The sequence below is a fragment of the Ips typographus genome, linkage group LG1, assembly GCF_016097725.1.
Source record: "Ips typographus isolate SLU linkage group LG1, UJ_Ityp_2.0, whole genome shotgun sequence".
NCBI classification, from domain to species: domain Eukaryota; kingdom Metazoa; phylum Arthropoda; class Insecta; order Coleoptera; family Curculionidae; genus Ips; species Ips typographus.
In genome coordinates, this window is record NC_138422.1 from 339,105 (window position 1) to 352,728 (window position 13,624).

Consider the following 13,624-nt stretch of genomic DNA (forward strand, 5'->3'; position numbering starts at 1 on the left):
ACTTGATATTTTTTTCGTTTTCTGTCTTTCTCCCGCGCATGGCATTACCTACGTTTCTCTGTCCGTTACACGGTTTTCCTATGGTCGCTTTTGGATTTACCACACCTGTATAGAGAAAATCAAAGAAAATGGAATGACGTAACAGTTAATAGCCACATAGGCTTGCTTCCTTCCCATTTGTCAAATTTAAAATATTTACCTTCTTGTGGCGACGTAGAAGTCCATAGGGTTTTTCGTAAATCATATTTTGCCAGATGACCTTTGGCTGTCAGTAAAGCTTTTTGTATCTTTTGTTCTGTTCTAAAATTGGAAACTGTCAAATTCCATCCCATAGAGGTACAAAACCACGAAACATACTTGAAAAGTAATAAAAATAATGTGACTTTGGTTGAATGTATTTTGTAGTTTCATTTTTGGCATTTATAACATTTAGTTGTGTTTTTACTAAATATTTTAAATATGACAACAGTTAAAATCCTCTCCATAAAGCTGCAAAACCACCAAACAGTTTTAAAATCTATTAAAATCAGTCTACTATTATTTCTATTCTACTAGTACTATTTCTTTTCTTACCAAGTGACAGTAAAAACAATCACTTGACACATGACTTGAGTGACAGCTGACAGTTAAGCTGAATTTATCCATTGACTCAACACAAGGTAACACAACACAAATCATGCATCTAATTGACTCTAATGTCCGTTTTTCCAACATTGCCTAAGTTGAGTTTAAGGAAGGGCAGCTTAGAAAAGTTTAGTTTAGACTGTGCAATTTTGCACCTGATCGGTTACATTCAAACCTCAACTTAGCTTAAGTTGTACTTAAAAATCTGCTTGAAAGTGTCGGGGAAACAGCCATAAGTTTTTTTTTTAATCAGATTCCTTAAAAAAATTGTTTTAAACTTGTGTCAATTTTAGTTTTCTAGATAAAGCCGATGTTCTGTCTTAATTAAACACCTGATACGAAGTGGTGTTTTAGAGAATAAAACGGTAAATATTACAGTTTACGTTATTAGGTCGATACATACCTAGGTATGTGTGTCGCAATATAAAAGAAGCAAAATTAAAAAGCCCCTTTACATTTAAGTATGCAATTAACACTCCGGCATAGAGCGTCGCTAGGGCCAATATCTGTTCCACATAGAGCTTAAACACTTTCGTTATGACTCTGTTTACCATATAAATTGAGTCTCCGGCTCTATGCACCGCAACCGTTTGGATTACCTGCATATTTGCAAGTTACTTGCGAATTTGCTCTCCTAAGGGTAGACGGGGGAGGTGCGGTTTTGATACTAGATTATAGTCCTTAGTTTATTTTATTTCTAATTCCCCCCTTTACGTTTTGCTTGAGGCGTGAGAGGGGGGAATGTTCTTGATTGCTTTAGATTAATTCGCAGGAAAAGCGATTACATTAGAGCGAGACAGGAAATGACACCCGACACCGCCAAAAAGGTAACACAAAAGGGCAATCGTGGGGCCACGCGTCATCGACACTTAAGGGCGGGAATTGTCACCCGAAATGCAGGAAATGGGCCACTCAACCTCCATTTCCTGCTTGGCTCATCTGAAAAGGGCAAATATCTGTCGGCGATACATTTAAGTACTTACGCTATCCGATGACGAATGTAATTCTATATTCGGGTGGAAACGAGTAAAATATCGTCCCGGGTCCCCGAATAAACTAGAGCAAATGACCACGAAATTAATATAAAAGCAGGCGGGAGAGTTAAAAAACGAGCGCAAAGGCCATTCGTTTTGATTGCCGGCAACACGTATCAAAAATTTAAAAAGCGTGTAAAGCGTCAACCCTAACAAAAATGCTTTTAGTCCCAAATTAGGCGGGGACATTAATAATATCCATTTATTTGCTTCTCTTGTCCTCGTTTGTAAACTTTAATTAAAAATAATTTATGACGTTTTGTTTCGCGGACCATTTTTGTCCTCTCGAATTAATGCGCCTATTTTTTAACACCCGAATTAAAATGAATCATAGTTTTGCTTTTTTTTTTCCATTTAGTCAAATTTATTAGGTCGGGAAATGCTTTTTTAAAAGCCGTTCCAGATGGTAATTTAATGATTTATTTTGCCGTTTATTTTATGTTTCAAAAGTAAAAGCTTTAAAAGAGCCAATTTCAAGAGAGGTTGGCATGATTCTCTTTAAAGGTAAGTCTGTGAGTTATACCACAGTTTGTTATACCGTTTCTACCGAATAAGGCTCAGTTGTATACCAACACTCCACTAGCTTAGGAAATGTTTTACAAATTGTCAAACCGGAATATCTTTTATTTGAAGGCCTCTAATTAATACCCTAAACTAGACATTTTTACCTTGTTCTGTTTTTAAAATATTATTTTTAACTCAAAAATTTGAGCGGCCCCGTTTCAATTGGCTAGCAGTTTATTTAGGTCCTGTAGTCTAGATTGTGTTTAATTTTTGACACAAGTTTCCGTATTTTTAAATCAGGTAGTGGTTTTGGTGATAATGTGGTATTTTTTGCGAAAACATGACAATACTTTTCACATTTTGTTAAGAGCTACAAAACTTTTCTGGTTTTTAAGAGGAATTAGGTACTTTTTAACTTATTATTACAAAGAAATTAACATTTTTTTTTTGTGTTCACTGCCGATTTAATTAATTAGCTTCACGCAAGTTTTGGGACTGATGCAAATTAAACGGTTTTCTGGAACTATATCAAGGCAATGAATTGGATTTTTTTGTTTCGTAGCTAATAGATGCCCTTGAAGTTTAAATACTAAAACTAATATTATAGCTACGACAAATTTTGAAAGAATTTCATTCTTAAGAAATATTTTCAATAAATCTTCACCTTTTTTGTAACTGAGTGTTGTTGACTCTATACAGGTGTGGTAAATCCAAAACCGACCATAGGAAAACCGTGTAACGGACAGAGAAACATAGATGATTGCATGCGCGGGAAAAAGACAGAAAACTAAAAAAATATCAAGTAGGCCGTATTTTAAGCGCGCTGTTGCCAAACGCCACGTATCCAATATCGTGAATAAAATTAATGTTGTTGTTGTAACTTTTATTGTTGGATTATTCCTAATTTGTTCCATTCATTTGGATAATCTGTATACGGTCAGCGAGCTGTATTTAGTCCGATTTCTGTCATTAACAGTTTGAATGAAATTACTTATAACGATACTGAATATATTACGATATTGGATACTTGGCGTTTGGCAACAGCGCGCTTAAAATACGGCCTACTTGATATTTTTTTAGTTTTCTGTCTTTGTCCCGCGCATGCAATCATCTATGTTTCTCTGCCCGTTACACGGTTTTCCTATGGTCGGTTTTGGATTTACCACACCTGTATAAAAAACTACTACAATTTATTTAATAATATCAAATCTATATCAGCGTGGAGGAGGCAGAAAAAAAGAAAATAATTAATCCGTGCGAGAAGAAAATCCCAATTAAACAACATTATTAAGTGTTTCGAATCGATTAATAAAAGAAGTCGAGACGGTTCGTTCGAACGGTTGACCGGGCCTTTTCTGCGGCCCCGATTGTGAGTCGGAGGGCCCCCCTTAGGGCTCGGCGGGGGGCTCACACCTGCCCCCTTCGGATTATTTAATATATTCACACCGACGTTAATCATTGTAACACCTCTTTGTCATAATGCCGCTTCGCATATCTCTGTGTTGGTGATGTCTTTATTATTAACACTCGGTTCTGATGTTTTATTTTCTTCTTTGGATGTTATTTTTGGTCATGGTTCGTTCGGTTCTTGGCCAGTGAAAAATCGATGCTTTTTTTGCATTCGTAGATGCATAGCCCAACTCTGACCGGTAAAGAGGGGTTGATGCCCATTAACGAAATCTGTGACGTGATTAATATTTAAATTCTCCGGGGTGCCACAAGTCACTAACAAGTCCCGTATGTTGTTTTCCAACCCCCGTACACCCATAATGCGATGTTCCTTTATTCTATTATGATCTCTGTCACCGGACCGAATCAGTGCGCTCAATGAGGGTCGAAAAGATAATAAAACGAACATTTACTGGTTGGCTAAATAGATTGAATCACCATATGGTGTTCAAGAATGTTAACGCTGCAAAGTAATAAATTCAAATAAATTATTTACTTTACTAGTGGAATCAGCATTTTTATTCGCGTTGAGATGCAGACCATGCAGAAAATCAAACAAAAACAAGATGACGTCACAATGCAATAGACAGGTAAACGCTTTGAGTGTAATATCTTTGTCAGATTTTTGTCATTCAACACATTTATCTGTCATGTCATGCTATTTTTGTTTTATTTTCCCCATACTATTTTATTTTATTTTTTTATATTATAAGGAACAGAAAGATTATCGATTCATCCCAGGGACCGAGACTCTATTTCTTTGGATTCCACTCCTCCTCCGCCCTGCTCCATAAATATTCAGGGCAAAACAAGTGACATCAATCATGACGCTAAGTGAGCTGTCACCGGAATCCCGAGCTCGCGACGTTATTCTTTTGTTCTCGCTATGCTTTGCACTTGTTTTAAAATGCCTACCATCCGTAGACTTAAGTGGGATTCTTCCTGTAACAGGGATCGCACCTCTCCCCTTCCTTCATTCTTTACGCTATACCGTTCCAGAAAAAAAAATGATATAATAAATTCGCCTTGGGGACTCACCAAAGTTACATCCGAGGTCTGATTGATGAGGCTTAATTAAGTCCGACCGCAGGATTTTTCCATTTTACTCTTATCATCTGTTTTTTTTTGTTGCTTCAAATAAAACCGAGCAATTAAAACCAATTGTTTTCATTTGGCCCTTTTAGGACGCTATTAATTACAGCCTTAATTTGCGTCGTCCTTTTTTTATTCTTTTGTTTCCAAGTGATTTTTGGAAGTAATTAGCTTTGGTTCTTGTGTATTCAAGTCAGTGCCGGTTACGTCATCATTTGCCTTTCTTGTCTATTACATGCGTTCCGAGCGAGATAGAATTTTGACGCCATCTAGTCACGTCGGCAATGAATCAGGACGACAAGGCTCGGAAAATCGGCCGCCATTGTTGACGAAATGTAAACAATAAGACATTTTTTATTTTTGATGTAAATTTGACAATATTTTAAGGAGTATTTTGACTTAACTTGTTTTTAACTGCGATACTACGTGTGAGACTAGATAATGTGTGTGTGTTTCGGTAGTCAGTTTTGAAAATGCCACTTTTTTAATACACTTTACAACTATCAAGGGGCCCAGTGAAACATTCTGAAGGAACTAGAGTTTGTGAAACAGAAAAGGCCGCCTTTTCTAATAGAAAACACTGTCACAATGAAACAGCCTATATATTTACTTACTCCCAAGAAGAGTTTTTACAAGAACAATACAAAAACCAACTTTATTCAAGCCAGTGGTTCTTGAAGAAACATGGATATAGAGTAAAGGTGTATTTAGCAGAAGCTGACAAGGTGATTTACATAATACTATAAAAAGGACTCTGGTAGAGGTATTAATGAGCTGCTAATACTAAATAGCTTATGTTTCAGGTACCTTTATTTGCCTAATCTGGAGTTTGCTTATCATGCTTTGAAAGGGTCCAAATTTAAAAAGTCCCATTATCAATTGCTCTAAAAGGCTGAACAAAAGGTGTTTGAAGCTATGGTTATAATGGTGTTGTCAAAATCCATATGCAGAGTGTTGAAAAAACAAATTTCTAATAAGTTTCAGGTAATATTAGAAAGATACAAGTTACTTAATACATAAATTTGATCAAATGCCATTATTTTGCAGAATTAGCCCTTATAAATTTTGCCGTATCTTCTCTGACTATAAGGCTAGAAACAGATGGTGCTACTGTTAAATACTTTTCCATCAGATAGTAGGTTAAATTACTATTTTAATTGTATTATTTACACATTATGAAATATACAAATAAAAGATAGTTGTGTGCAACATCTGGTGACATCTGTACTCAACTCTATGAGTTAGAAAGTACAGATGGCGTTCCAAAATCTAGGAACAGCACCATTAATGCCGCATCATTCGGTAAACACCGATCTGATTGGTTGAAAATGGTGAGGTTTTGTTTTTTGTTTATCAATCTCAATCCTCTGACCGGTTTCGCCGTATTACGGCTCATCAGAGAGGCTATAGGGCTTGATAACCAAAGAACAAAACCTTCGTTCCAGTATAGTCAACTGGATGCCAGAAATGATAGTTGTGTGCAACATCTGGTGACATCTGTACTCAACTCTATGAGTTAGAAAGTACAGATGGCGTTCCAATCCGTTTTCAGGTTTTGTTCTTTGGTTATCAAGCCCTATAGCCTCTCTGATGAGCCGTAATACGGCGAAACCGGTCAGAGGATTGGGATTGATAAACAAAAAACAAAACCTCACCATTTTCAACCAATCAGATCGGTGTTTACCGAATGATGCGGCATTAATGGTGCTGTTCCTAGATTTTGGAACGCCATCTGTACTTTCTAACTCATAGAGTTGAGTACAGATGTCACCAGATGTTGCACACAACTATCATTTCTGGCATCCAGTTGACTATACTGGAACGAAGGTTTTGTTCTTTGGTTATCAAGCCCTATAGCCTCTCTGATGAGCCGTAATACGGCGAAACCGGTCAGAGGATTGGGATTGATAAACAAAAAACAAAACCTCACCATTTTCAAATATACAAATAAAATCTTTAAAAAGTACACTCAAGTTTCTTTTTTATCTAAGAAGTCTAGTTTTCTTCATAAACAATCATAAAATTAGATAATTTCTTCTTGTGAATCTATATCACAAAACCAAGAAGCAAGTTCTTAAAGCACCAACAATTCTGTTATAAGTTAAAACACTGCTTTAGGATTTAATAGTCCCCAGGATACACACATTGCCTTTCCTTTCTTGCAAATTTTATGGAATAATTCTTGAAACGTTGGTATTGGGCTGTTAATGACTCGTTCGAATGCACCTATCTGTGATGTTCTTTCCGGATAATTTAAATTGAATGTGGTTGTTGTTCCCAAGCCAAAGTTTGATTGGAACTTTCCGCCTTTGTTTACCACCAAATGTTGCAAGTTTTCCAATTTGGTGAAGAAAAATCTTAAATTCTACGAAGGTCTCGCAATAACAACACTAATTAATAAACTTCAACAACCCTAAATTAAGTTTTTATTTCTTCTGTTTGTAGTTTTTGATGTTTTTCAGCTTTTTAAAATTCCTAACCTGAAAATGTTTAGCCGACTGTCAGTTGGGACTATGCTCTATGTTGCCACATCTTCCACGAGCAGATGTGAACCTGGTGTATTGTTGGTTGCAGTAATAAACGGACCGATGAATTATACAGATGTTTTTTTTCAAAACAATATAGTTTTCTCATTTTCATTTATAATTGCTTAATGAAACATAGTGTGAGGTTTAAAGGAGGAATTTGTCAATACGGCAATGTCCAAACATAATGCTAAGTTTACATAGTGCATTATGTGCGTAAATGTTGCACTCTTTGTAGTGTGTCAAGAAAAAGCAGCAAGCTGAAAACTGCTTTCTGTGACTGAAAAAATTCCGTTTAAGCGTTTTGCGTTGTTCAATTGTGTTCAAACAACATTAAGTTTTGACTTTAGACTTCCACGTACGTTAGAAAATTCAAATGTCTCTTACTACAGCACAGGGGTGCCCGGCTCATTTTAACATTCTTCATAAGCTTTTTATAAAATTATTAGCGATGTAATATTAAAAGACATTACCGTATCTCTAGATTAGGTTAGGTTAGTTAATGCAAACTAGTCTGCTGCTTATCGTAATCAGGATATTGTGCAATAAAAGTTACTGATTTGTTTTGTTTTTATGAGAGCATACCAACAAAAAGTAAAGTGAATATAATTTTTGTGGGGAGGCTTTGCCTCCTCCATTGCCTCTTCTAATTGGTCACCACTGAAACCGATATCAAAACGATTGAAAATCGGGAACTTAAATAAAGCTTTGTTTTCAGCAAAAGGTAAAAAGTGAGATGTTAAATATTTATGAAAGATTTAGATGTGAATCTTGAGGTTAGAGAGCTGAGACCCGTCACGGTCCATCTCGGACAACAACAGATCCCAGAGATATATTAATTACCGGCCTTTCAAGCCGCTTGACGAGGGTCCGAACGGCCGACAACAAAATATTATTAGCCGATATTAAGAGTCCTGCCCGTTCCTATTATGTCGGGCAAGGTGTTGATTCACTGGCGAAGATTGTTTTCCTTTCACATGCAAATCGACGAGGGATACGGACGCCCCTGACGTGACGTCCCAATTTCGATAAACTGAAAAATTTTACGACTTCCTGGATTTAATCGGCTCGGCCCTCCGACGACCTATTATTAACGGACGTTAAAATTTAATGTTGTGTAAAGATGGCTCAATATGAAATTAAGGTGGCTCACGGCTAAAACCGCTAAACGCTCTTTAACTAGGAAATTAATGTTATTGAAGAAAAAAGTCTTGAGCACCAGATGGACATTTTCGTTAGTAGATCATTAATTTATTTAATAAATGTTAAAATTTGAAGGGTAGATCTTTTAAATTACTTTAAAGTAAAGCGAAGTTATACAGGGTGTTTTAGGTTTTAATACGGTTTTTTTACCCCCTCAAACTGAAACCTGATGCGCCCGTAATGTTTTTATATTTACGTAGCCTTATACAATTTAGAAACTTTTTTGTATCATTTATTTCTTCCATATCTGAAACAGTTTTCTAGTAAGTGCATATTTTTAGAAAATATCATCTCATTTTCATACTGCAAATAAATTTATAATTTTCTCGAAAACTGTAATAATTCTTGAAATTTTGATGATAATTCGAATTATCAACCGTGGCAGTTTCCGGTAGGACACCCTGTATAAAAAATTGATCATTCTATTTAAAAATCATAAGTTTAGTTACCCGGTATACTGGACAAAAATAAATACGAACTTTGTATGTTATTGCTAAAATAAAAAATAAGGCAGTTAAAAGGGTGGTCAAAATTGAAACAATTACCCTGTACATTGTCACTTTTTTTATTATTATAAGACTGGTAAAACTGATTTAATGGTAAAACGAGCGAGAGGGGAAGGGAATTTCGAGGCGTGGACCAAATTCCCAGCAAAGCGGCAAACACATTCATAAAACGTAACTATTCCGCGATCCGGGGGCGGTATTTTTTTGCTTTCAGGGAAACTAAATTCCCGTATGGAAGAGCAATTTGTCTAAAATAATGTGTACAGGCCGAGCAAAAAAGCCTTTTTGGCCGTGTATCAAGCGCCTGCCGGCGTTATTTCCGGTCACACACGAGTGGTCCTTCGGGATTTCGGACCCAGTGACAGTATTTTATATTATATGGCCGGCCAATAGTTTACAGGGAATTTATATATCTATTCGGATGATCTATTACGCCGTTTTCCGGGGAAAATTACCTTTATTGTTGCCGGGGATTTATGGTCAGGGAAAAATTCGGGATTACGAGTTTAGGCGTCGTTTTTGTTTTACTTCCATTGCCCCCTTTAGAACACTCTGTTTCAAAATAATGTATGTACATCAATTAAGTATAGTTTAGGTAAAATCTAATTAACCATGAACACGTATTTCAATATATTCCAATATTCAAATACTGTTAATAAAAAGTCTTAAATTTTGTTCATAAAACGTAGATAAGTATACAGGTGTGGTAAATCCAAAAGCGACCATAGGTAAACCGTGTAACGGACAGAGAAACGTAGGTAATTGCATGCGCGGGAGAAAGACAGAAAACGAAAAAAATATCAAGTAGGCCATATTTTTAGCGCGCTGTTGCCAAACGCCGTAAGTATTCAAAACCCTCGACAAACTTACGGCGTTTGGCAACAGCGCGCTAAAAATATGGCCTACTTGATATTTTTTTCGTTTTCTGTCTTTCTCCCGCGCATGCAATTAGCTACGTTTCTCTGACCGTTACACGGTTTTCCTATGGTCGCTTAACGTATAAAAAATGATTACAGGGTATCACATATGCATTTGCGGTATTCCTTTGATTTTACACACATAAAGTGGTTTAATTATCATATTCTGCTTAAGACTGGATTTGATAATAGCAAATCCTACTGTTACGAGATCAAAAAAAAAAAGAGAATCTAGTGAAAAGAATCGTATCAAAACCATAAAACGAATTACGGGATATGACCCTAATCCCGTAGTTAATACAGTAATATCACGCTTCTTAACCGGGTTTGGGGTCAGGAGCAAACTATAGGGCTGGTGAATTTCTCAAGGCCGGGTGGTCTCGCCTCTTTTCGGATTAACATCACTATTAGCCTAATCCGGCACGTGACCTGGACGCGTGTCACTTGACAGCCTCCGATAGATGTCGCGGCCGGTGATTTATCGCCTCCCCCTTTTTGTTCGTAGATTAAAGCGCGCGTTTATGTTTGCGGAACTAAGTGAACTGTATTTAAAGAACGTTCGACACGGTTTTTTTCTTTTTTGAGGCCGGAAAATTGTTATGGTGGTTTTGTTGTCAGCCATGACGTCAGCAACCCTAAACACGACTCAATCAAATTTTCCACAAACTGCAATTTCCCCCTCGTTTTTGTTTCGTTCCTTTTTTGGCGTTTTCGTTTGTTATATGGATTCAATGTTGATTTTGTTTTGTTTTCAAACTGAAAACAATATTTGCATGTGAAGGTTCAGTATAAAAGTTTTGATTTGATGCACCTACTTATAGGTTTCGAAGGTAAGACCGAGGCAGGCGATTTGTACGGATTTAAGAATCTCCCAAATTTAAATAATCGAAGTATTTTTCTGCTCGTTTCTTCCTGATGGATCGCAATGAATACGCAACGTGATACAATTTGCAAACCAATAACTATGGAAGCAATATTGGTTGAACACTTTGCCTTCAAACATCCAGAAAAAAACTTCCAATTTAAGAGTAACTGAAAACTACAAAGTTCAAAACTTTTAGTTGCTGGCAATCAAATTTGAATTAAACATTACGTACAAGAATACCAAAAACTCCAACCGATTCAAAGTCGATGATCCAGTTTCGGCCTCCCTTATTTTGATGTAAATATAAGCAGAAACATGGAGCAAGCAACTGACTGGATCGGTGATTTCCAGCAAAGCGGCGTCAGCGAAAAATAAATCGAACGAAGAGAAACGTGCGAAACTCATTTGAATTCGAGCGGATTCGGCCATTTGAGAAAATCGGAAAAATTACCGGCTTTTTGAGGGGACGCAGGTCATGAATAAGAATTGCCCACCCTTTGACAGCTTATGTAACGTTATGGAGCATCAACTGAAACAATATCTTTAACCTACATTAGCAGAAAAAAGAAGTATAAATTAGACTTTGTCAGAAAAGAAGTTTTGATAGAAATAATTTCTGAAACTAAACTGGTTGATTGAAACCAGTTAAAGAAAAGTGTATGAGCACTAGAGTATCATGATAATTATCTAAGTATATTAAGCATATTTTGTTAATTCACGTTTTGGTGTCTTTCTTATTTTTTTTAATTCTTCTGCTTTTTTATCCCTGTTTTAAGCTTATGGTGTTTAAGTTCGTAGGGCTATACCTTTAGTACTGAAATATCGAAATATGTAATATACAGGGTGTCCGGAAAATATGTGTACAACGTTTGACGACAGAGTCCTGACGTCAAAATATGTCGATCTAAGCCGACTTAGTTATATCCAAAATTGTCTCGTTTAGCCGGTAGAGGGCGTCAAAAATTTGTAAAAATATTGGGTACAATTTCATTTCTTAAAGAGTATTGATAAGTGTATTCAGCAAGATGGCGGTCATTTTACACATTTGCTTAAGTAATGTTTTTGGTTTACTTAGTTTCTTACAATAAATAATTTCAACTTTATTATACCTACTTTGATGTATGCAGGTAATTGTAAATTTTTTTTTCTGGCGAAACAGCTCATCCACCGGGAAATATTAAAGAGGTAAAATAGCTTCAAAATACTTCCGGTCACTCGACAAAAATATAAAAATAAAAAAAAAATAATCGTAATTTAGTAAAAAACCAATATTTTTACAAATTTTTGACGCCCTCTACCGGCTAAACGAGACAATTTTGGATATAACTAAGTCGGCTTAGATCGATATATTTTGACGTCAGGAGTCTGTCGTCAAACGTTGTACACGTATTTTCCGGACACCCTGTATATAATAACATTTTGGTGGTGATCATGGTTTAAAGGTAATCAGCGTCGATGTTTGCCAATTTTGGAGATAATTTTGAAATATACCCCAAACTTTGCACTGTGGGTACTGTGTAAATCCAGTCATTGCTGAGTCAGGTACTCACTTTGTTGTACAAATAGTGCGGAAAACAAGGGTAAATAAACTGGTGGACACTTAGCATCGTTGACGGTGCAGAGTACAAATTTTTAGGTTAGGCTACTAGCACAAGGCTTCTAAAGTTACAAGCAGGACAAAGCCAAATTCTGACAGCTGACAGCAAATTTAAAGTATCAAAGATATTACTTTTATATTGGTATATTCGAGACACCCTGTGTATAACAACAGTTGAATCATTCGGACCGCAAGCGATTATACCGTAATCTCCTCAGAGAGTGGATATCGAGTCCGAGAGTAACAGATTTGCAATTAACGGCACAAGTCTCGGGAGTGTTGATAGCGAAACTGCTCCAGGTCGTCGGGGGCGCCGCCCCGGGATCGAGGGACCATAAATCAAGTCGGCCCGTGCATGAGTAAATCAAGTGATGTAATTAACGTGGAGAGGCTGGGATATTCCATTTTAGGTGCGCTCGGGATAAGGACCTGGGGGACATTGCACCACCACGAGGATGATCCACACTACTAACCGTGAATAACCATATTTATAAACAATATTTGAAGTATAATGTATATTTGAATTTTGCCAGAATTTATCTGCGTAATTGTGTTCTTTGAAATTTATGAGTTACTAAAGAGGTTCTTTACAGAGTTGACTTTTTTTAGAGTAATCATTGAAATAGCTTCTCTAAAGTGTTTCTTTGTTAAAATGGGAGGAAGGCGTTAACTAACACCAGAAAGAAAAAAAGAAATTATTCGAAACGTGACAATGAGTAATGATGGCGTGAGTCGCCTGTGCCTCGCACCAATTTCCTGCTAATTCAATGTCTTTCAATCCGAAGATACGGCGTGATTGATCGCCGCCACCGGCCCCGCCCCCTGGCGGCTCTTTTCGCACGAGCTCCCCGAAATTAATTCCTCCATTCCCGTTTTTTAGGAGGGTTCTGTTTTATTAATAGGTTTCAATCGACCGAGTGTTAATTAGTTTCCCCCCGGTTAATTTTTGCCGGTCCGACATCGTTCAAACCAAAAAAAAAACTTCTGCCCTTTGCGAAATTGCCGAATGCAAATCCCCCCAATACAATATTCTCAAAGTCGATAAAATTTGCGCAACGTAAGCCCTATAGGTGGCCGTGACGAAACGAATCTGAAATAAAAGACGATCTAAAGCCGCAATTCGCCAGTCAATTGTCACGTCACAATACTATCGCCTCGGGGGCGCCCCCTTGCGGCTTGTTTTCGTTTATTTTATTGGCTTTCTCTATTTATTTTATTGCGGCTTCCGATCCCTTGAATTATTCGGTCCCGAATTGAAATGGAATTATGAAAAATACGACTGGACCCCGGAGGGCAAAAGAAGCCACC

General features: G+C 36.9%; 2 long non-coding RNA genes across 2 annotated transcripts; both read left to right on the forward strand.

Annotated features, from left to right (window-relative positions):
• The first annotated feature begins 4,045 nt into the window (after positions 1-4,045).
• On the forward strand, positions 4,046-4,768 carry LOC145740453 (uncharacterized). The gene is made up of 2 exons (XR_014181434.1): positions 4,046-4,201; positions 4,325-4,768. It is a non-coding gene; the product is annotated as an uncharacterized LOC145740453 (long non-coding RNA).
• Positions 4,769-5,015: 247 nt separating this feature from the next.
• LOC145732738 (uncharacterized) lies at positions 5,016-6,063 on the forward strand. The gene is made up of 3 exons (XR_014179052.1): positions 5,016-5,428; positions 5,507-5,687; positions 5,751-6,063. It is a non-coding gene; the product is annotated as an uncharacterized LOC145732738 (long non-coding RNA).
• The last annotated feature ends 7,561 nt before the right edge of the window (positions 6,064-13,624 follow it).